Source organism: Macaca nemestrina, chromosome X (genome assembly GCF_043159975.1).
Source record: "Macaca nemestrina isolate mMacNem1 chromosome X, mMacNem.hap1, whole genome shotgun sequence".
Lineage (NCBI taxonomy): Eukaryota > Metazoa > Chordata > Mammalia > Primates > Cercopithecidae > Macaca > Macaca nemestrina.
The window spans coordinates 53,070,534-53,095,314 of NC_092145.1; the positions used below are offsets into that span (position 1 = coordinate 53,070,534).

Consider the following 24,781-nt stretch of genomic DNA (forward strand, 5'->3'; position numbering starts at 1 on the left):
GGATGAGGGCAAAGTGAACCCTGGGATACCTGTCTTAGTCCATTTTGTGCTGCTATAAGAGAACACCCAACACTGTACGGTATGTTAGTCTGTTCTCACACTGCTATAAAAATACTACCTGAGACCGGGTAATTTATAAACAGAAAAGGTTCAATTGACTCACAGTTCTGCATAGCTGGGGAGGCCTCAGGAAACTTACAATCATGGGAGAAGGCGAAGGGGAAGCAAGGCATGTCTTACATGGTGACAGGCAAGAGAGAGAGCAAGGAAGTGCCGCACTTTAAAACCATCAGCTCTCGTGAGAACTCCTTCACTATCATGAGAACAGCACGGGGAAAACCGCCCCCATGATCCAGTCACCTCCCACCAGGTCCCTCCCTCCACACGTGAGGATTGCAATTCAAGATGAGACTTGGGTGGGGACACAGAGCCAAACTGTATCACTGGGTGATTTATAAAGAACAGCAATTTATATCTTACAGTTCTGGAGGCTGGGAAGTCCAAGGTGGGGGGGCTTGCATCTGATGAGAGCCTTCTTTCTGTGTCATCCAATGGCAGAAGGTTGGAGGGCTAGAGTGCACAAGTGAGAGAAAGCAAGAGATCAAACTCATAGACTCAAGCGCTTTTATAATTGGTATTAATCCATTCATGAAGGTGCAACCCTCATGACCTAAACACCTCCCATTAGGTGTTGCACTGGGGATTAAGTTTCCAACACATGCTCTTTTGGGGACACATTCAAACCAACCATTGCATTCTGTCCCTGGCCCCCCAAATTTATGTCCTTCTCACATGCAAAATACATTAATTCCATCCCAGTAGCCCCAAAGTCTTAACTCACTCCAGCACCCAAAGTCCAGAGTCTCATCTAAATTAGAGATGGGTGAGACTCAAGGCAGGATCCAGACTGAGGCAAATTTCCTCTAGCTGTGAGTCTGTGAAATCAAAACAAGTCGTCTATTCCCAAAATAAAATGGTGGGACAGGCGTAGGATAGACATTCTCATTCCAAGAGGGAGAGAGAGGCAAGAGAAAAGGCATAATTGATCCTAAGAAAGTCCGAAACCCGTCAGAACAAACAACATTAAATTTTGAGGCTTGAGAATAATGTTCAAGTTCTGCCTTCTGGGCACACTGAGGCAGGGATTGGGCCGCCAGATTCTCAGGCAGCCATGCCTCGATGGCTTTGCTAGGCTCAGTCCACCCAGCAGCTCTCACAGGTTGGAGTCTTATTCCTCCAGCTCTCCCAGGGTATCATTAAATGCCAGTAGCTCTGAAATTCTGGGATCTTAGTAGCAGTCCAGCTCCCACACCTCTACTAGACATTACCCAAATTGGGACTCTCTGCAACTGACTTGTTCCCACAGCCCCACCAGGTACTGGCCTGGTGGGGACTCTCTCTGGCAGCTCTGCCCCTGTGGCAGGTCTCTACATGGGTCCTCAGGCTGTCTGCAGCATTCTGCGAAATCTAGGTGGAGGCCATCACAGACCCACAGCTCGTCAACACTGTGCACCTGCAGAATTAGCACCATTTGGATGCTGCCAAGGTCCACTGCTTGAGCCTTCCAGACCGGCAGCCTGTTCAGCACACGGCCCCCCACCCCCCCCTTGAACTATGGCTGGGACAGCCGAGGAGTGCTGCACGAAGGTGTGGGGAGCAGACACTTAAAGCAGCACAGGGCAGCAGATGTTGAGGTCCCGTGGGCGTCTCTCTGGAAACTTTGCCTTCGCATTGTGCCCTGGACATGTGACTGGAGGAGCAGCCTGGAAAACTCTGAAATCTCATCAGGGCCTTTCTTCAGTTGTCTTTGTCTTACTGAATAGCACCCCTTTCCCTTCTATCCATGGTAATCTCATTAGCAAAGTGGTCACTTGGCCATGTCTTTAGTTTGCACTCCTAAACACGCTTTTTCATTCTTTACATGGCTAGGGTGAAATTTTTCAACATATTTACCTTCTCCCTATCTTTTAATTTACAAATTCCATCTTTAAAGCATTTCTCTCTCCTCTCATTTTTGCCTGAGTGGCTGAACAAAGTCACGCAGTACCTTGAATGTTTTGCTGTTTAGTTATTTTTACTGCCAGATATCCTAGTTCATTAGCCTGAAGTTCTTTTAAATGTTTTCATTTTTACATTTTTGTGGGTGCATAGTAGGTGTATATATTTATGGAGTATATGAGATATGTTGGAACAGGCATGCAATGTGTACTAATCACATCACATCCCCTCAAGCATTTGTCATGTGTGTTGCAAACAATCTATACCCTCTTAGGTACTTTAAAATGTACAATTCAACTATTACTGACTTTAGACAAAATGCTGTGATATCCCACCTTATTCATTCTTTCCATAATTTTTTGTATCCATTAACCATCCCCACCTACCCGCTGCCTCCACACTACCCTTCCCAGCCTCTGGTAACCATCCTTCTACTCTCTGCGTCCACGAGATCAATTGTTTTGATTTTCAGGTCCTACAAATAAGTGAGAACATGCGATGTTTGTCTATCTGTGCCTGGCTTATTTCACTCAACATAAAGATCTCCAATTCCATCCACGTTGTTGCAGATGACTGGATCTCATTCTTTTTAAAACTGAATAGTACTCCATTGGGTATATGTAGCACATTTTCTTTATCCACTCATCTGTTGATGGGCACTTAGGTTGCTTCCACGTGTTGCTATTGTAAACAGCGCTGCAACAAACAGGAGTGCAGATATCTCTTCCATATACTGATTTCCTTTCTTTTGGGTATGTACTCAGCAGTTGGATTGGTGGATCATACGGTAGCTCAAATTTTAGTTTTTTGAGGAACCTGAAAAGTGTTCTCCACAGTCGTTGTACTAATTTGATTCCCACCAACAGTGTACAAGGGTTCCCTTTTCTCCACACCCTCATCAGCATTTGTTATTGCCTGTCTTTTGGATATAAGCCATTTTAATTGGGGTGAGACGATATCTCATTGTGGCTGTGATTTGCATTGCTCTGAAGATCAGTGATACTAAGCACCTCTTCATCTGCCTGTTTGCCATTTGTACGTCTTCTTTTGAGAAATGTGTATTCAAATCTTTTGTGCATTCTCTAACCGGATTATTAGATTTTTCTCCAGTACAGTTGTTTGAGCTCCTTATATATTATACTGGTAATTAATCCCTTGTCAGATGGGTAGTTTGCGAACATTCTTTCCCTTTATGTGGGTTGTGTCTTCACTTTGGTGGTTGTTTCCTTTGCTGTGCGGAAGCTTTTTAACTAGTTGTGTGTGATCCCATTTGTCCAGTTTTGCTCTGGGTGCCAGTGCGTCTTGGGTATTACTCCAGAAATTTTTGCCCAGAACAGTATCCTGGAGCGTTTCCCCCGTGTTTTCTTGTAGTAGTTTCATAGGCTGATGTCTCAATCCATTCTGATTTGATTTTTATATAAGATGAGAGATAATGGTCAAGTTTCATTCTTTTCCATAGGGATACGCAGTTTTCCCAGCACCAGCACCATTTATTGAAGAGACTGTCCTTTTCCCAATGTATGTTCTTGGCACCTTTGTCAAAAATGAGTTCACTGTAGGTGTGTGGATTTGTTCCTGGGTTGCCTATTCAGTCCCACTGGTCTATGGGTCTGTTTTAATGCCAGTACCTTGCTGATTTGGTTACTATAGCTCTGTAGTATAATTTGAAGTCAGGTAATGTGATTCCTCCAGTGTTGTTCTTTTTTGCTCAGGATAGCTTTGACTATTCTGGGTATTTTGTGGTACTATATACATTTTCAGATTGCTTTTCCTATTTCTGTAAAGAATGTCACTGGTGCTTTTGTAGGGATTGCATCAAATCTGTGGATTGCTTTGGGTATTATGGACATTTAAACAACATTGATTCTTCCAATCCATGAACGTGGAATAACTTTCCATTATTGTGTCCTCTTCGATTTCTTTCATGAATGTCTTATAATTTTCATTGTGGAGATCTTTCACTTCTTTGGTTAATTCCGAGGTATTTAATTTTATTTGTGTCTGTCTTAAGTAAGATTAATTTTGATTTCTTTTTCAGGGTGTTCGCTATTGGCATATATAAATGCTAGTGAGTTTTGCAGGTTGATTTTGTATCCTGCAACTTTACCGAATTGGTTGATCAGTTCTAATAGTTTTCTGGTAGAGTCTTAAGGTTTTTCTAAGTATAAGATCACATCATCAGCAAACAAAGATAATGTGGCTTCTTCCTTTCCAGTGTGGATGCTCTTTACTTCTTTCTCTCATCTGATTGCTCTAGCAAAGACTTCCCGTACAATGTTGAATAACAGTGGTGAATGTGGGCATCCTTGTCATGTTCCAGATCTTAGAGGAAAGGCTTTCACTTTTTCCCCATTCAGTATGATACTAGCTGTCAGTCTGTTGTATATGGCTTTTATTATGTTGAGGTATGTTCCTTCCATACCCAGTTTGTTGAGGAATTTTATCGGGAAGGAATGCTGAATTTTATCAAATGCTTTTTCAGCATCAATCGACATAATCATATGGTTTTTATCTTTCATTCTGTTGATGTGATGTGTCACATTGATTGAGTTGCATGTGTTGAACCATCCTCGCATCCCAGGGATAAATCCCACTTGGTCATGATGAAGGATCTTTCTGATGTATTGTTGAGTTGGGTTTGCTAGTGTTTAATTGAGGACTTTTGCATCGATATTCATCAGAGATATTGGCCTGTATTAAGAAGTCACTGTAAGAAGATGCCTGAGAGTGGATGCTTGGTCAGTGTAATGAGTTTTATACGCGCCTTTTCTATTCTTCAGAAAATAGTCTCCTTTCATATTTACTTTAGAATGTCATGACCCCCAACCTATGGAATTAATTAAACAAAGACACACTTCCAATACACTATTTCACATTCAGAAGGTTTCACAGTCTTTCAGTGTCGAACCTTCTGAGCAAAGCCAGGACAACGGGCTCTAAGCTGACAAAAAAGTTTACCAGTATCTTCCATAAAGATGTCCTTTTCTTTCATATAGATTCCATCCGCCAGTCAGGCCAGACCTTTCAGACTCTGACTTGTAAAAAAAATCTTGTGTAAGGAAAACTTACCAGTTTGCAACTAGTGTTTGGTCACTGCTGAGAGAAACAAATATTAAAAAATAAATAAGTAAAGAAATACATCTCAGAGAGTTAAATAGGCATACTTGGAAACATGACAGGCTAGAAAATGAATTTAATATGGCAGATTTTATTGGGAATGCATCATGAGTCATAGGAGTTCAGAAATCAGGAAGTACAGGGAGAAGAAAAAGATCACAAAGGCAAGTTTATGATTACATCTACTAATCGAGAAACCGCTTGCTCTCCAGCTAATAGAAGATCAAGAGATGGTCAGCTCTTGGTAGGCCCACAAGAGATGTCAAAATAAAATTCTCAAAACTAAACATCCTAGAGACCTTCAGTTCTGGCCAAGCTGGAGTTTGCCCTTTCCTCCCAGAAGGTCCCTCTACATCAGAACACCCTGAATGTAACAGCAAACCAGCAAAAGGAACTCTGAAACGTGGAAAGGGGAAAGCAGACTGACTCGTGCTCTCAGGACTCGAGCAAGAACACAGGCAGTGCATTCCCTTGGTTTTTCTAATTCCACCTAATATCCCAGACAGGGTACTGCAGAAGCCCACAGTCCAGAACCACCAACAATGGCAGACACAAAGCTCCAAGAAAAGCCTATTTCCTCTGCCGAAAGACCAGAAAAAAAGTGATCTAAAGACTGAAAAACCTTTGTGACAGATTCCCCTCCCCTACACTAGACAAACAACAATGGAAAAACCTTACCTCCCCCACCCCCCGAGGTTTCAGGGAACAAGAAGGAAACTTGTCTTCTATCCTGCCTCTCTGAAGCAGATGGTGATGATCCAATTCACCAGTCAGGGTAGTGTCAGTGGTGTCCAGCAGCAAGATGAGCCTTCACCTTCACCTGACATCAATAACACTGAACAAGGCAGTCCAAGTTGGGACTAGTAAGCATTCCATTTATCCCCATCTCTGGTGTCAGTGATGCCCAGTGGCAAATTGAACCTTTACACTCATCCAAACTCAATGAAGTGGTGTGAGGTGGGGCTAATCGACACTCTGCTTTCCCCCTCAGGCATTCTGTGCAAGCTAGGCCCTATGGAGAGCTGTGCCTCCGCGTCCACCCATCATCAAGATGGAATCAGGTGGTGGGAGGCAGGGTTTGTTGGCAGTCTCCTTTCCCCCTTCTTCCCCTGATGTTCTCAGAGACCAGTGGGGACCTAGGCTTCTGTCCCACCACACTGCAGCAACAATACGTTGAGTCAGCCATCCAGTTCCCCTTTCCCTGAAGCCTAGCAAGGAACTGTGCCTATACTCCCCCACCCCACCTCTGAGGTAACAAAGTGTTGTGAATTGGTACCCCCTTTTTTATTGGAAATGTTCTCAGGGGGGCTAGGGTAAAAATTCAGCTCCCACCCCAGCCATCTGTGAAGAGGCAAGGTGAACAAGCAATCTAGCTTCTTAGGATGGTATCAGAACAGGAATCTGCACCTATCACCTTATGATATGATGGGACCACCATCATATATGTGGCCTATCACTGAACAAAAAGTCATTATGCGGTGCATGACTGAATATGGACTGTCTTAATGAAATGTCATCACAGCCTTACGAGGTTGAATTTATTACTATTCCCAGTTTAAAGACGTATAATAAAAGTTTGGAAGAGTTTACCTGGCCAAGGTTATTTAGCTACAAAGTGGCAATGCCACGGATTGAATCCTAAGATATCTGATGCCCATTACCCCATCTACTGAAAGATGACACTGTACTGCAAAAATTAAAACAGACATAGCTGATCTGCTTCTTTACCTGTAATTAGAGTAAAAGAAAACAACAAAGCAAAACATGAAAACAACACAGTGACATGTTAACTGTCATGAAGAAAAGTACCACATGTCTGATAAGGTGATCAGAGATGTACACTAAGTAAGGAAGGTAGCTATATTGATATCTAAGGCCAGGCTGTTACAGAAAAACACATAATGGTATGGGAGTATGCTTGCTGAGCTAGTTTTAGAGCAACAAAAAGGAGGCTAGTGTGGCTGGAGAAAAATCCATTTATTCATTCAAAGTATCCACTGAAGCAGGCATTGATATAGGCACTTAGGATACATTAATGAGCAATAGGCAAAGATATTCGCCCTTCTGGAATTTGTATTTTTCCACCACGGGAGACAGACAATAAAAACCAAAAACAGCATTTGAGAAAAATATATGGTATTTCAGAAGATGACTGTGGGGGGAAAAATCAAATAGGGAAGAAGTGGAATCAGGAGGGTGGCCTGAGGGTTGGACATTCAAACAAATATTGGCTGCCTTGCAATTGATAGTATCATTAGATGAGTGGAAGTTTTCTCCTTTGTGCCGCCTTTGCCAGGCATCAATGTAAATGCTCTATTGGCTTCACTGCAGAGAAAAACACATTTTTCCTATCTTTGGTCAGGACTCAGTTCCTTCTTTAATATATCAGAGAACCAGAGACACTAATATCTGACAGCCTTTTGCCATCAAGTGGCCACGGGTTTTTAAAGTACACATCTCCTGCTACACGTCCACTAAATTTGAGCTTTTAACTGCCTGTGTTGAGACGTGGCCTGGTAGAAACCCTCGCTGGGGCCGGGCGCGGTGGCTCACGCCTGTAATCCCAGCACTTTGGGAGGCCGAGTCGGGCGGATTACGAGGTCAAGAGAGCGAGACCATCCTGGCTAACATGGTAAAACCCCGTCTCCACTGAGAATAGAAAAACTAGCCGGGCGTGGTGGCAGGCGCCTGTAATACCAGTTACTCGGGAGGCTGATGTAGCAGAATCGCTTGAACCCGGGAAGCAGAGGTTGCATGAGATGGGATCCCGCCAACGCACTCCAGCCTGGGCATCAGGACTCCATCCTCCATCTCAAAAAAAAAAAAAAAAAAAAAAAAAAAGAAAGAAAGAAAGAAAGAAAGAAAAGAAAAAGGAAAGAAACCCTGGCTGGTCAGTACCCAGGCCGTGCACAATGGAATTGTGCCTCACTTTTCACCTAAGACGAAATCAGCGGGTGGGGCAGGCTTATAATCAGAGCACCCCTCCCTTTCCACCTCACACACTCCCACCCCGCTGTCCCACAATCCTTCCCGCCCCTCCCACTTTCCCACCCTTGCTTTCTCCGCCATCTCCTTCGCTGCTCCCCTTCCCGCCAGCTCCCCTTCCCGCCAGCTCCAGGAGAGGGAGGGACAGGAGCCTGGCTCCACCTCCCAGTATAGAGCTGATTGGCCAAAGGATGTCACCTGATCAAGCTGAGCCAATTGAAGTCCTCTCCCCACTGCTTCGAGAAGGAACCCTTAGGACGCTGGGCCCCAGTCACAAGATTGCGTCTTGTTTGTGGCAAGATTCTGAGAGGAAGTGTAGCTCCCAGGTTGGTTCCAAGTCTTCTTCCAGTTAGGTAAATTACAACAATATCTTTTCTATAAATTTTCTTTTCTTTTCTTTTTGAGACGGAGTTTGGCTCTCGTTGCCCAGGCTGGAGCGCGATGTCGCGATCTCGGCTCACCACAACCTCCACCTCCCGGGTTCAAGCGATTCTCCTGCCTCAGCCTCCCAAGTACCTGGGACTACAGGCACGCGCCATCATGCCAGGCTAATTTTTGTATTTTTAGTAGAGAGGGGCTTTCTTCATATTGGTTAGGCTGGTCTCCAACTGCCGACCCCAGGTGATCCCCCCACCTCGGCCTCCCAAAGTGCTATGATTACAGGCGTGAGCCACCACGCCCGGCCCTTCTGTAAATTTTCTATAAATTAGGCCTATTTTGGCCTACATTACCTAGGGTCAAGGTTTAGGGATTAATAGGAAAGGCAAATCCAGCTGGATTGCTCAGTGGTCCACTCTCCACTCCACTCTCTATGTGTCCCTTATCTTCACGTGTGATTAGCTTCAATTGTATGGCTAATCACTTCTTGCTCTCTCTTTACAATTCCTCAGGCAGGTTTTCTCTTCTTCAAAAAGTTGTATTTCTCTTTTGCATCTTAGTTTTGTTTCTGGTTAATTTTGATATGGTGGGCTTTAAATTGTAAATATTGGATTGTATAGATATTTTTCTTTCTATTGTATTTCATGCCTTTTATACTTAAAAATGCTTTCCTCATCCGAAGAGTAAATACATATTCACCTATGTGTTGAAGATCACTGGGCTTTCATCTCTTATAACCTTTTTAATGAATGATGTGGTATGAGCATGTATCCCTGTTTGTATGCATCCTTCTAACTATGTTTCAGGTGGTTATTGTTAAGCAGCGTGGTTTATAGGTTGCCAGCCCTTTAGCCACTGATTCTGTCTTTTAAAATTCTTTACTCTGAAATAATTTTAGACTTACAGAAAAGTTACAAAAATGATTATACAGAGAGCCCTCGCCTGGATTTCCGTCATGTTAACATCTTATACAACCATAGAAAAATTACCAAAACTAATTACTACATTACATTGATGTACTAATTAACAGTACTACATCGATGCTAATTACCAAAAGTTAACATTGATGTTATTACATTTATATAACATTGTATAATTGTAATTGTATATGTATATATGCATATACATATAATTATATATGTATATAAATGTATAATTATATAAATGTATAATTATATACATTTATATAACATTACATATTATTTAACGTTGATGTTATAACTATTAACTAATCTACAGATTTTATGCGAATTTCACCAGTTATCTCACTGATGTCCTTTTTCTATTCTAGGATCTTATTCAGGACACTTCATTGCATTTGGTCCTCATTTCTCCTTAGAATCCTCCAGGCTGACATTTCCTTAATCTTTATTGGTCTTTCACAGCCCTGACACTTTCGGAGATACCAGTCAGGTGTTTTGTGGAATGTCTCTCAATTTGTGTTTGTCTCATGTTTTCTTATGATTAGATTGAAGTTGTGCATTTGTAGCAAGCACACCTGTTTTATTCTCCTCCCTTTCCCAGTGGTGAGGGAGGGATTCCCACCCTAGTGTTATGGGGGTGACTGAACACATGGTACCCTATACTGGGCAGATGGAATCCACAGCAATTTATTAGTAACATTTACTCACAGCCGGAGAGAGGAGGGCACCTCACGCCAGGTAGAGCCACACGGTGTCACACTCTGGAAGACAGTGAACAAGCAGGGGCTTTCAGGGGGAAGTCTTTGTAGTAACCAGAGGATGAAGTGACCGTTGGTTCAGAGGAGGACGACTGGCTTGTTTGAATAATTCTGCAGGCTGGTGGGGACCTGAAACATGCCACCCAGAGATAAGCAGGCACTGTGTCTATTCAACACAATAATAAGGAGGGTACTTTGGCTAGGGGGCCTTTCTCCCTGGGAACCCAATAGGGAAAATAACCTGTGGTGAGGCCATTCAGGGTCCTCCTGTTCTTCCCCAGATGTCAAGGCATCCATCTAATTGGGCCTCTAATTTTAGGTCTTATGCCACATTACCGCAAACATGATTTTGTTTCCTTCTGTGTGGATCATATCGGGTACATGACATCCATAATTTGTGTTACTGGTGGTGTTCACCTTGATCACTTGGTTAAAGGGGTGGGAGTTATCTTGCCCCAGTGAAATGCTACTATTTTCTTCTTTGTTAGTAATAAATATAGTATGAAAAGTTCTTTAAGAAGAAACACAATAGATCTTCTTATATTCCTGTTTCTTTGCAGACTTTGACCCACTACTGTTAAAATCTGTCTAGGGATCTTGCCTACAGCAAATATTACCTAATGGTGATTTTCTGTTGTCCTAATTTCTGCTACATTTTTTAACTGGAATTCTTCTGTAAGGAAGAGCTGTCTTTACTCCCTCATTTACTTATTTCTTCAACTTATTTATCTCAGTATGGGCTCTTGAATAATTATGTTATACATACCGGGCTTAATACCCAGGTGACGGGTTGATGGGTGCAGCAAACCACCAGGGCGCAGGTTTACCTATATAATGAACCTACACATCCTGCACTTGTATCCCGGAACTTGAAATAAATTAAAATAAAAATTTAATCTAATTATATCATTATTTTGTTCCTTGAACTCTTCTAGCCTTGGCCATTGGGAGCTCATTTTGGTTGGTTCTGTGGTCTTTTGATATGACCCTATCCTTTTTTGGTACCTTTTTCTGGCACTATAAGATGTTCAGATTCATCATGTGCGTGCCCCCCTCGCCTCACACACACACACACCCCTTATAGCCCTGGATTAAAACAACTTCTACAAGGAGCCCTGGTTCCCTTTCATGGGGAATGACATTTACCAACCAGTATCTTGGTGTGCGTTCATTATTAATGGCGTTTCATTGCCGCTAAGGCTCTCTATGGAAAGGGGTAGGAAATAATGTATGTATATACCCATGCCTATAGACACATGTACATTTATTTTGGTATCTATCTGTATGTATAACTATTAAAAGCCAGGAGCTTGTATTGATACTTTCAATTCCAGTCATTCTAGACTTTCTGGTCGATTCGTTCTCCGACCTGGCTTTCATTATCAGATAGTTTATATACCTGTTTATTTCTGGTCAGTAGATACATAAAGTAGCATCTGAATTGCTAACAAATGCCCCTGTTGCAAACATATTAATAACTTATATTTTTGTACAGTTGTTTTTGTCTTTGGCCTTAGAGGATATGGTCAAAATACTGCTATCCAAAGTTATGTATCTTAGATCTTTTCTTCCTGTCTCCTTCAGGGTGGTTAAGACACACATTTGTAATATTGTTAGTTGAACCTGTTTCTGTTTGATTTGGGGTACCCTCACCCCAATATCCTGGTTGATTTTAATTTTTTATTTATATTTTGGGTATGTGCAACATTACTATGATCCAAAGAGTCAGGGGTATACAAAAACCTATACTTGGGGAAGTGTCACTCCTTCGTCATCCCTTCTACCCTGTTCCCATTCCCCATTTCTTTCCACTTCTTTCTCTGGCCCTCCCTGTAGGGTAATCAACCCTTCGGTTTCCGGTTTAAATTTTCCTGTATTTATTTTGCCCAAATGAGCAAATACATACACGTTTTCTAATATTCCCTTCTTACACGAAGGATAGCATACTATACATGTTCCTTTGCACTTTGCCTTTCCTACTTAACAGCATTCTTGGAAATCACTCCATATTGTTTCACAGAGATCTTCATCGTTCCTTTTTACAGCTGCATTGTACTCCATTGTGTGGCTGTACCACACATAGTTTATTCAACCACTCACCTACATTTGGGCATTTGGTTTTTAATATAGAAACCAGGTGTCGCTCTATAATCCAGGCTGACTGAAGTGCAGTGGCACAATCATAGCCCATGGTAACCTCAAACTCCTGGGCTCAAGCAATTCACAACTGTCTCAGCCTCCCAAGTGGCTAAGACTACAGGTGTGTGCCACCATGCCTGGCTAAATAAAGACTTTTTTTTTTTTTTTTTGTAAATACAGGGCCTTGCTATGTTGCCCAGACTGGTCTGGATCTCCTGGCCTCCAGTGATCCTCCCGCCTTGGTCTCCCAAGTGCTGAGAATACGGGCATGAGCCGTGGTGCCTGGCCTGTATGGGCTTTTAAATTCCTTCCAAGATTTTACAGTTACAGACATTGCTCCCGCGAATAAACCTGGACATGATTTTTATTTTATTTTATTTTATTTTGTATTGGTAGAAATGTACCTTCAAGGTATATTCCCACTAATAGGATTTTTGGGCCAAAAGTTAAGTGCACATGTAGTTTTCTCAGGTGTTTCCAAGTTTCTCTCCAGAAGGATTGTACTGGTTTTCGTTTCCATTAGCAATATAAGAGAATGACAGTTTGCCCACAGCCTCACTAACAGAACACGTCGCCTTAGTTTTGAAACTTTTTTCTACAGGTTAGGTGAGAAATGGTATCTCACTGTTTCTGTGATGTACCTTTGTCTACATTTGTGAGTAAGTTTTGACACTTATCATATGTTGAGGACTGTTTTTATACTTTTTGTTGGAATTATCTGTTCATATATTTCCCCCATATTTTTATTGCTGTTGTGGTCCTTCATCCCTCAATGTTTAAGAGTTCTCTATATATTTGGAATGTTATCCAGTTGTCTGTGATATATGCTGCAAGTACTTTATACCAATTCGTCAGTTGCTCTTTGATATATTTATGAAGCATTTGCATCACTTTCATTTATCCTTATGTGGTCAAATCAATAGACTATTTTCTTCTTTCATTGCCTCCGGAATTTGAATCTTAGTTAGAAGGCCTTTCCCTACACTGGGGTTCTGCCATGTTTTCTTTTCTTTTCTTTTTCTTTCTTTTCTTTGGTTGATATGGAGTCTCGCTCTGTCGTCCAGGCTGGAGTGCAGTGGCGCGATCTCGGCTCACTGCAACCTCTGCCTTCCAGGTTCAAGCAATTCTCCTGTCTCAGCCTCCCGAGTAGCTGGGATTACAAGCGCCTGCCACCTCGCCCGGCTAATTTTTGTATTTTTAGTAGAGTCGGGGTTTCACCATGTTGGCCAGGCTGGTCTCAAACTCCTGACCTCAGGCGATCCACCCGCCTCAGCCTCCCAAAGTGCTGGGATTACAGGCGTGAGCCACCCCTCCTTCCCCGACCACTGCCATGTTTTCTTCAAGAACTTACATGGTTTCATTTGTTATGTTTAGATCCCTAACCTATTTGCAGTTTATTCTTGTGTACGCTGTGTTATGTGGATCTACCTTTATTTTTCTGGACGTCTCAGTTGTTCCAGGACCATTTATTAAATGTCCATCTTTGCCCTAGAGAGTTTATATACCATCTTTATCATGTACTAACTTTCATACGATTTGGTTGTATTTCTGAGTTTTCTATTCTAGTCCACTGGGCTGTTAGTCTATTCTTGCACCAGTGCCACAATGTCATAATTACAGGGGCTTTATAGTGTGCTTTTCTGGCTGGTATCATAAGTCCCCTCTCATAGATTTTCTTTTTCACATGTTTCCTGGCTATGCTTGCATGTTTTCAAAAAGTATATTAACTTTATTATCAATTTTCCTAAATGCATAAAAATGTGTGCTGGCATTTCTGAGGCTGAATTAAATTTATACGCCAATTGAGGAAGAACTGACATCTTTTTAATGCCGAATTATTCCATCTAGGACAGTGATTTAGTCTGTTTGGACTGCTGTTACAGAATACCGTAGACTAGGTTGTTTATAAATGACAGAAATTTATTTCTTGCAGTTCTGGAGACTGACAAGTTCAAGATAAAGATGCTGGCTGATTTGATGTCTGGTGAGGGCCCTCTTCCTCATCGATGGTGCTTTCTAATTGTTTCCTCAACATGGTGGAAGGGACAAGGCAGCTCTCTGGAGCCTCTTTTATGAGAGAACTAATCCCATTCATAAGGGCTCCACCCTCATGACCCAGTCACCTCTCAAAAGGCCCCACCTCCTAATGGTATCACCTTGCGGGTAGAGATTTCAAGATAGTAATTTTGGGGGTACACAGACATTCAGACCGTCTCAGACAGCGTATGTGTTTCCATTTGTTCAAGTCTCCCGTGGTGTCATTCAGGCATATTTTACAATTTTTCTTGTATACATGTTGTTACCAAGTTTATTCCTAAACTTAAATCCTTGTTGCTAGTGTATACGGGGCCTTGTCTGTGAATGCGTCCTCCAGCTGCTTATTTTTTGTGTGTGTATTAAAAGACTGCTGATTTTTTTGTATGTTAATTTTATACTTTGCTACCTTACTGACTTCTTTTACTGGTTCAGTTGATTTATCATTGTTTCTATAGGGGTTTTCAGGTATACTATAATATCATCCGCACATAGAGATGGCTTTACTTTTCTTTGTAAAAAGTAAGTTTTATTGTGTATATCTAAGGTATACAACATGGTGTTATGGGACACATATAGATAGTAAAATAGTTACTATAGTGGAACAAATTAACATACCCATTATGTCACATAGTTACCCATTTTTGGTTTTGGTAGCAGGAGGTGCTAAAATCTATTCATTTAGCCGAAATCCCACATCGTATCTAAAATCTATTCATTTAGCAGAAATCCCACATTGCATTTAATAGTACAATTGTATAAACTGTATTCCAGCATGTTGTGCACTAGATCTCTAGTCTCTTTCATCCTATATATCTGCTACTTTGCATCCTCTTACCTACATCTTCCCCTTTCCTCCTCCCATCCCCTCCGCCCCACCCCGACCCTGATAACCACTGCTTTATTCTGTGTCTCTGTATATTTGAGTTTTATTTTACTTTCATTTTTTAAGATTTCACATATAAGTGAGATCATGCAATATTTCTCTTTCTGTATCTGGATTATTTCACTATTATTTCATTGTTATGGCATAATGTCCTCCAGATTCATCCATGTTTTGGCAAATGGCAAGATCTCCTTTTTAAGTGTATATATACAACACAGTTTCTGTATCCGTCCGTCCCTTGATGGACACCTAGATTGTTTCCATATCTTGGCTATTGTGATTAATGCTGCAGTGAACATGGGAGTTCAGATACTTTTCAAAGATCAGCTGCTTTTAAAAGGTGGTTATTTTATTTCCTTTGAGTAGATACCCAGCAAAGGAGTTGTTGGGTCGTATGATAGTTCTGTTTTTCACTACCATATTTTTTTTTTTTTTGTAAAATAGAAAAATCTAGAACGACCATTTTATTTCTAAAACAGAAAAAAGAATCTATTAGGTACCTCCATACTGTTTTCCATAATGGTTGTCCCTATCTACATTCCCATCAACAGTGTACAAGGGTTCCCTTTTCTCCACAGACTCGGTAATGTTTGCCATCTCTTGACTTTTTGATAATAGCTATCCTAATGGTTGTATGGTGTTGCCTCATAGTAGCTTTTATCTGCATTTTCCTGATGATTAATGATGTTGAGCACTTTTTCATATACCTGTTAGTCATTATGTATGTCTTCTTTGGAGAAATGTCTATTCAGGTCCTTTGCCCATTGATTAAATTTGATTGCTTTTCTGCTATGGAGTTGTGTGATTTCCTTACAAAATTTGGATATTAACTCCTTGTTCATATATGTGGTTTGCAAGTATTTTTTTTTCCCAATGTGTAAGTTGCCATTTCATTTTCTTGATTGTTTTCTTTGCTGTGCTTTTTAGTTCTTCTTATTCATTCCTAGGAAAATGATCGATTTCTCTAGTCAATTGACTAATACTTGTAATACAAGATTGAATAGGTGTGAGGTAGTAGGCATGCTTTCCTTGTTCCTGATCCCAGGGGAAAACTTTGAGTGTCCCCCAGCAACCCCATTAAATGAGTTGCTAGCATTAGGACTTAGGTATATATGTTTTATCATGTTAAGAAAGCATCCCGTGGTCCCTATTTTCTTAAGGCTTTTCTATTTTTTAACAGAAAGAGGAATTGAATTTTTCCAAAGGTTTTTCAACATCTGCGGTGATAACCATATGATATTTGTCTTTAAGTGTATTAATATGGTGGGTGATATCAAGGTACTTTCTAATATTGAACTAATCTGTATTGATGGGAGAAATCCCACTTTGCCAAAGTATATTATGATTTTTCAAATGTGTTGTTGGATGCTGTTTGCTAATATTTTATCTAGCATTTTTGCATCTACACTTATCTATCCATGTCGCACTTGCTTCGTAAAGGGAGTTATGAAAATTTCCTTTATAATGCTGTTGAATAATTTATAGAGCATTGGCACTGTGGTACTATCTGATCTTTGACGGTTCAGTAGAATTCACCTGTAGTAGCATCTGAGCCAGGTGCTCCTTGGGAGTTATTCCTTAATAACTTTTTCTATTTTTTTTTTTCTGTGAAAATTGGCCAATTTAAGCCTTCCAGCATTAGAGTAAAAATCTTGATAATCTGTATTTTCCTAGGAAATTATTTATTTCATGTGTATTTTTGATTTCTTTATATACAGGTTTGAAAAGTAACCTAATCTTTTCTGTTTAAATGATTATCATTTGTCATTTATTATTTTGCATATTTGTGCTCTCTCCCTTTCTTCCTTCATTAGTCTAGCTAGTGAGTTTGTCCAATTAAAAAAATAGGATTTTGATTTAATAAATATACACACATTGTTTTTCTACTATGTATCTTATTAATGTCTGCTTATTTATTTATTCATTCATTCATTCATTCATTCATTCATTTTAGTGACCGAGTCTCCCTGGATCACTCAGTCTGGAGTGCAGCGTTGTGATCATAGCTCACTGTAGCCTTGAGCTCTTGGACTCAAGCAATCTTCCCACCTCCGCCTCCTCAGTAAGTAGGACTACAGGCATGTTCCATCATGCCCAGCTAATGAATCATTGTTATTATTATTATTATTATTATTATTATTACTGTAGAGGCAGGGTCTCCCTATGTTGCCCAGGCTGGTCTCAAACTCCTGGCCTCAAGAGATCCTCCCGTCTCAGCCTCTCAAAGTGGTTGGATTACAGGTGTGAGCCACCAAACCCGGCAATTTCTGATTTTATGTTATTTCTTTATTTGTGTTTATTTTGGTTTCCTGGGTTGTTCTTTTATTAGATTTTTGAGGCAATGCTTTACTTTATTTAATTTTCGTTCATTTTCACTGATGAGAGTATTTAGTGCTCTGAATCTGCTTCCAATCAGTGCTTTAAATATCTTCTACAGATTCTCATATGTAAGCTCTCATTGTCACTCTTCTTAAATATTTCTGTAACTTCAGTTTGCATCTCCTCTTTATCTCGACATTTGCTTAATAGAAGGCTTAACATTTTTTCCAGGCAGAAGATCCTTTCTGCTTTCAGTTTGTGTTAGTAAGTTCTACTTTTGTTGCATCGTGATTGCAGAGGGTTGGTTGTAATATTTCTACTTTATGGAAATTAGTGAGGTAATTTGATCACGTTTTGTTAACGTGCCATCAGCTTTTGACAAGGTGGTATATTCTTTATTTCCAAGGTATAGATTTATGTGTGTGTATGTATGCCTATGTGTGTATACAAACACACAATGTATCTTATTAATTGTGTTGTTTACATTTTCGGTATACGTCTCTTTATTGTACCACTGGAGTTGCCTTGTACTGAGACTTGCCATGTATTAAATCTCCTATTATTACTGTGCTTCCATGTCTCCATACCTTTTGGCATTACAAAGGTGGTTGCTATGTTATTTGGTGCATAAATATTCCTAAGTATTATATCTTCACTGTGAATTTTCAATTTTAACGTTGGCATGTAAACTTTGACGTTAAAAAAATTATTTTTAGCACCTGCTTTCTTATTGAACATTTTACTCTCTGGTCCACTAGTTTGTTTTTAACCCCCAATCTCCTTTTAACACTCGTCTACTGCCTTATGAAAAAAAAAAAAAGTTTCTTTTCTTTTTTTTTCCTCTCTCTCTCTCTCACTTCTCTTATTTTACTTGCACTATTTCTTTTTTCCACAATATAAAATAAATGCACATTAGTCGTTTTCCTTGCTCCACCTTTATTTTAGTATTAGATACCAAATGCTCGCCATCAGATGTCGTAGGGAAGATTTTCCTGTCATTACCTGTGGAATCACAATCCCAGTTTATCCTTTAGAATATAAGTTAGCAAACGTTTTCTGTAAAGAGCCATATAGTAAATATTCCAGCCAATGGGCCATAGTTTGCAGACCCTTGCTCTAGTGGAGTACTCAGGAAGGGCTGATGGGCACGTAATTTCCTAAGTTCCTGTCTGCTTTTCTATAAGCTGTGATACTTGTGAAGGATCAGCTGAGCTGGATATCAAATCATTACTTCAGACTTTTTTCTAAGCCCATTTCTGAGTTTAGAATTTTAAATAATATTCTAATTCAAGGCAGGTTTTATATCCTCAAATGCTTGTTTGAATGGAAGTAATTCTGTCTGGAAGGTTGACGTACAGTTTCCTTCTGTTTCATGGTTGTTTAATATGTGTGAAATTTTGTCTTCTGCTCTTTTACTCTTTCTGGAATGTTTTTGTAAGGAATTATCATTCCTTTTGTTCATTTTTATGATATTGGCTTGTTTTACCAGATTCCTATTTTAATGGTGTTATTTTCTGTCAGTGTAGAAAAATTCAGGCCTTAAATTTACTGATTTCGCTTGCTTGTTTTGGTAGTGGACAAAGAAGTTACGAGTGCTCTGATTCTGTGGTTCTCTTATGTCTTGTAAGATTCTTCATTTTCCCCTTTTGTTTCCTTCCCCATCATTACCAAAGTGGCAAAGCATGCTTCTCCCTTTCCGTTTGCCACCCCTACTCTTCCCCAGAAGCTGTGCATTTCAAAGGCTACGTTTGTTTGTTTGTTTGTTTGTTTGTTTGTTTGTTTTGAGATAGAGTCTCGCTCTGTCTCCCAGGCTGGAGTGCAGGGGTGTGATCTCGGCTCACTGCACCTTCTGCCTCCTGGGCTCCAGCGATCCTCCCACCTCAGCCTCACGAGTAGCTTGGACCACAGGCGCACAACACCACACTCGGCCGCTGTTTTGAGTTTTCATAGAGACGAGGTCTCACTATATTGCCTAGGCTGGTCTGAAACTCCCGGACTCAGTGATCCTCCTGCCTCGGGCCTCCCAAAGTGATGGGATTACAGGCGTGAGCCACTGCACCCAACCCAAAGACTGCATTCTAAGATCATCTCTACCTCTTTAAATTACACATATTTTAGGGGTTCTTCCCTATAGTCCCTGCTCTTATTATCTGGGACACCTTTTTGGTATTTTTTAGACTTAGTCTGGGCTCAGTCATTTTAACTGTAGTTTCGGATCAACTTTAGGCCCCTAGCCTCTTCCTTTCTCTGTGTCTCTTGCAGCTTTTCTGGGTCTGTCTCTGCTTGCCACAAAGCCTAGTGATGGGAGCATGACAGATCATGTGCTGGGATTTCATGCTTTTTCTCCTTTTACTCACTACTAAAGATTTGGCATTATCTGTTTCTAAGTAACGATGAGGATGTGGCTTCTGTATAGATTTACCTCTTCCTTTCTGATTGGTTTATATCCTTTTGACACGAAACATTGGGAGGCAGGTGCCTGGGTGGTCGACATTGCCTTCTGTTGACTTACAGCTGATTTCAAATGGCATTTTATCTTATCTAAATATATATGTGTGTGTATACACACACAGACAGACAGACACACACAGAGACATTTATACACACATACAAGTCTATTTCTATTCCATGTCAATAGTAGAGGTCTCTTGAAGTGGTTGTTTGATTCACCATATACTTGTTCAATACATATTTCATTTATTGCTATCTTTGGTGGCAGGCAAGAGACTGTGAAAATCCTCTCAGGATATGTGAATGTTCCTCACCCTAAAGCAGGTTCATGTCGATGGACCAAAAGGTGCCAGCCACACTGCTAGAGCTTGCTGCATGGAGTCGGCTGAGTGATGAGCCTGCAGCTATCCATGCTCTTGAGGAGCTCCCATGAGACCTCTTTGTTCCATTGTTCATCACTGCCTTCTTAGGTGGGCAGAAGATGAAATTGAAGGCCATGGTGAGGATTTGGCCCTCCCATTGTCTCCATGTTGGACCATTGAGTGTACAGGAGTCACACTATGAAATCTTGGGAGCCACGATTGATGGTCCGCAGATCTTCCCTGCCCAGAGCTCTTCCTCTTGGTAACCCTATGTACACTAGAGACGTAGTGAGTCATCAGGAGGGTATGCTGGAGCCTGAGGCAGGGGGTGGCCTAACAGTCTCCCAAACGTAGTTGATGGTGAATGCCGAGGATCTCTGTGAGGTTGTTGATCCAACGCTTGGGGTCACCTCAAGGACTCTAATGTCTTACAGAGGTGATTATGGAATAGAGGTGATTGAGAATACTATTGATGGATTTACCTACTGGGTATGATTACATAGAAGAACAACATGGACATTGAGACTAGGGAGGATTGGAGGAGAAGGAAGGATGGGAAAAACAGTAAAAGATGTTGAGTTTGTACGGAAAAAAACTTTGTTGGTAGATTGTTTACAGAGTGAAGAGCGAAGATAAAGGTTTGTCCCTCCTTCCCCTCATTGATGTTGCTGGGTTATATTAAAATCGGCTACCTTTCATATTCTGTCTCTTCCTCTTCCTGCAGACGGCCAAAACGGAGGTCCTGGATTTAAAGCAGGACCCAGACAGCAGAACCACGTGCTCTGAGATCAGGAGCACATTCTCGTTTTGTTTTCAGTCTTGTGTTTACTCTCAACACTCTATCCTGAAAATAGAAGAAGCCAAGCGAAGTGTTAGGTGCCTGGAAATTGTGCATTTAGAGTGTGAGTCTCAGCCCATCCAGGGAATGCATGGGATTGTTAGTGGACATTTCCCTTGATGGTACCTTGAGAACAAGGCAGTTCTTTTCTTTCCTTTTGGGTAAAGTTGAGCAGAGCCTTGGGTCCTTGTATCTCTGCTGCACAGATTTGCAAATTCCTCAAGTGTCTGCCCACAAAAGCGTCCTGTAGTTTTTGGATCTGGGATGCACTGATCACCTGGAAGTAGATCAGGCTTATTTGAGTGAAGCCCTTTTGACACAGATGATCCACCAGGACAGACTTGGTCTGTCTAAAATCTTTTTAAAATCCTGTAAGGGGAGAAACTTCTCAACTCTTCTCACTCATCTTGAGCAGATGAACAACCTCCAGGAACTCAGCTTGTCTTTCTTCTGCCTCACAGATCAGCTGGACAAAATTTTCGGGTGAGAAGTTGGGGAAGGACCTGGGTTCCCTGAATGCCCCATTATGAACAAAGGACTGTGACTATTCTTAGATATTCTTTTTTTTTTTTTTTTTTTTTGAGATGGAGTATTGCTCTGCCGCCCAGGCTGGAGGTGCAGTGGCACGATCTCGGCTCACTGCAAGTTCCGCCTCCCGGGTTCATGCCATTCTCCTTCCTCAGCCTCCCTAGTAGCTGGGACTACAGGCGCCCACCACCATGTCCGGCTAATTTTTTTGTATTTTTTAGTAGAGACGGGTTTCACCATGTTAGCCAGGATGGTCTCGATCTCCTGACCTCGTGATCCACCCGCCTTGTCCTCCCAGAGTGCTGGGATTACAGTCGTGAGTATTCTTAGATATTCTTAAACACATTGTAAGCTATTTCTCCTTCCACATCAGCACAGGCACTACTGGGTGTTTTAAACTGGCCAAGCTAGAGAGTGTGGTCCCTCATGCTGAGGAGAAAGACACGATTAGAAAAGTCAGCTGTGCCCAGTCAGTCAGTCAGTCAATCAACCATGTGCAGACACTAAGATAACTCTGTCGACATATTGGTGAAAAAGACAGCAGTCCTTCTTTTATTGGAGTATGTAGCCTTCTAGAGAGGAAAGGGAGGCATTCAGTCGGAGAAATATCTGATGCTGTAGCACTGATGCACATCCCCATGGGCTGGTCACAATAGGTAATACCGCCAGATCGTTTTGTTCCTGTAGTTTTCCCGAGGCTTAGGACAGGAATGGAGAACTTGTCATTTGGAAATTCATCAAAGGGAATTCTCAGTCGGCTGCTTTCCCAGACCCATCCCCATCAAATAACTGAACTAGATACACGCTAATTATACCGTAGGCACTAAGTTAAATTCTTTTTCACTTAATCTATCCCACAAGCCTCTATAATAATCGCTGTTGTGCACATTTGAAAGATTAAAAAACTATCTCAGCGTGGAAAAGTAACTTTCTTAGGGTCACAAATCTATTGAGTCTGACTCTAAAGTTCACAATGTCAACTGCTGTTGCAATGAATATACAGATTATTCTAGAGTCATAAGTATCTATAATTCAGGACTGCTTGCTCTAATCCAACCCTCATTCTTCAGAAATGCCTTCCTTTTTTCTCTCTACAGAGTCCTGCCATCTCATTTGTGTACACTGTATGTGTCTTTCTCTGGACTTTATACCAGAGACATCACTGTCCTATCCCAGAGCTCTCAGGTTACCCACCTAAGACTGTTGAGTCTGACAAACAATCAGATATCTTGGGAAGTTTCTGAGCCATTCCAGGCTCTGCTGGAGATGGTCTCAGGGGCCCTGCAGCATCTGGAGATAGACAACTGCCCGATAACTGATTCTGCTTTCTCTGTTGTCATCCCAACCCTGAACCACTGTTCCTACCTCTGTGTCTCTAGCTTTGTCTTCAACCCCATTACAATGCCTATGCTCGCGAGTCTTCTGCAGCACTTAACAGCCTTGATGGAGTTGAAGCACGTGATTTATCCTGTCCCTGTCCATTGCTATGAACAATGGCATTCTCATGGCAGTTTGGACATACAAGCTTGCTGAAGTGCAGGCCTCATTGAAGGTGATGCTGCAGGCAGTACCACAGAACGACGTGAACTAGACCACCCACTCTGAGTGATTTTCACAGGACAAGGAGTTGTTTCATCACTGATGTGTGGCCACTAAAACACTTGAGTGTTCTTGCCTGAAGCCCAATTTGTAAAGACACATAATGTACAATTCTGCTATTCCAGGAAACTGGTGTTAGGAAGACTGGATGTGTAACTGACCTCTATAAAAGAAAACCTCTAAGAAGGAAACAGCAGACTTTACGAAGTCCTGTGGGTCTCTTGTTCACTGTCCTCTACATCCTCCTCCTTGTTACTGACCACAGTGTTGGGTACGTGACATGGGCTGACCCAGTCGTGGCACACCATTTCCCTGTCCACACTGATCGGTTCACTTATGGGTACTTGACGCAAGTCAGGACAATTGAAACCTTTCCTGGATGTTTTTCTGGAGTAGATGCTGGTTACTGAAGCCAATAATAGTAATAATATTACTCACTGAGGTCCTTTAATCTTCTTGTATTCATGATTGCCTTAGGCTGCTTATGACAAACCATTGGCAATTAAAATGAAAAACAACAACAAACAAACTATGCCCACTACCTACTGGTGCCTTTATCAGTATATTGCTATCTCCTTTCCTAGGTCTCAGAAGCGTGGGGCTCAGTTTGCCCTTATTTCACACAGATTCACCAAAGATCTGTTATTAGCTAGGTACTGTTCCTGCTGCTAAGACTGAATAGGCAAACAAGACCCTACACGACGTCACTCACAGTACAGATCTTCCTATGATTTGTCGGTTTCCCCGCTCTTTTCTTAGGGGATTTGGGAAAGTTATTTAACCCATCTATATCCCAGATTTTTTTTTTTTTTTTTTTTTTTTTTTTTTTTTTTTTTTGCTTTGCCCGTTGCATACTCTGCTCAAACCACATTGGCCTCTTTATGCTGTTGGATAGCTCATCAAGACTCAGGCCATAGCTTAAATGTTACATCCTCTGAGAGGTTTTTCTCTTCCCTCTCCTTACTTATCCCACTTCTCTCCCATTACTTCCCTTACTTCATCATGCTGTTTTAAAATGTACCATGTACATTTCCTTCATGGTACACATCATTCCATATGTATTTGCTCCCTCTGCTCTTCCCCTAGAGTTGCACTGTTCAGTATAGTAAACACTAGCCACATGTAGCTACTGAGCACTAGAAATTTGGCTACTCCAAAATGTGATATACGGTAACTGTAAAATGCACGTGGTATATTCAAGACTTTAGTGAGAAACAAAAATGTAGAATAACTAGTTAATAACTTATTTGTATTGTTTATGGGTTTAAATGATAAGATACTGCAGGTCAAAGACATAGTAAAAAAAAGAAGACAGATTACTAATGTGTTTACATTGTTCAACATGTTGAAATGATAGCACTGCGGCAAAGACAATCACTCTGAGCATTCCTATTGAATACCTCCTTGGAAGACCCAATCGGTGCAATAAAGCAAAGGAAAGTACTAAAAGGCACACAGATTGCAAA

At 41.2% G+C, this 24,781-nt stretch overlaps 1 protein-coding gene across 1 annotated transcript in view; it reads left to right on the top strand.

The window, feature by feature from the left end:
• The first annotated feature begins 8,336 nt into the window (after positions 1-8,336).
• The window catches only part of LOC105499802 (nuclear RNA export factor 2-like), a 67,241-nt gene continuing 50,796 nt past the window's right edge, over positions 8,337-24,781 (top strand). The window contains exons 1-2 of the mRNA XM_071088706.1: positions 8,337-8,453; positions 17,173-17,280. The gene's annotated coding sequence lies outside the window, so the exon portion shown is untranslated. The remainder of the gene's footprint in view (positions 8,454-17,172; positions 17,281-24,781) is intronic.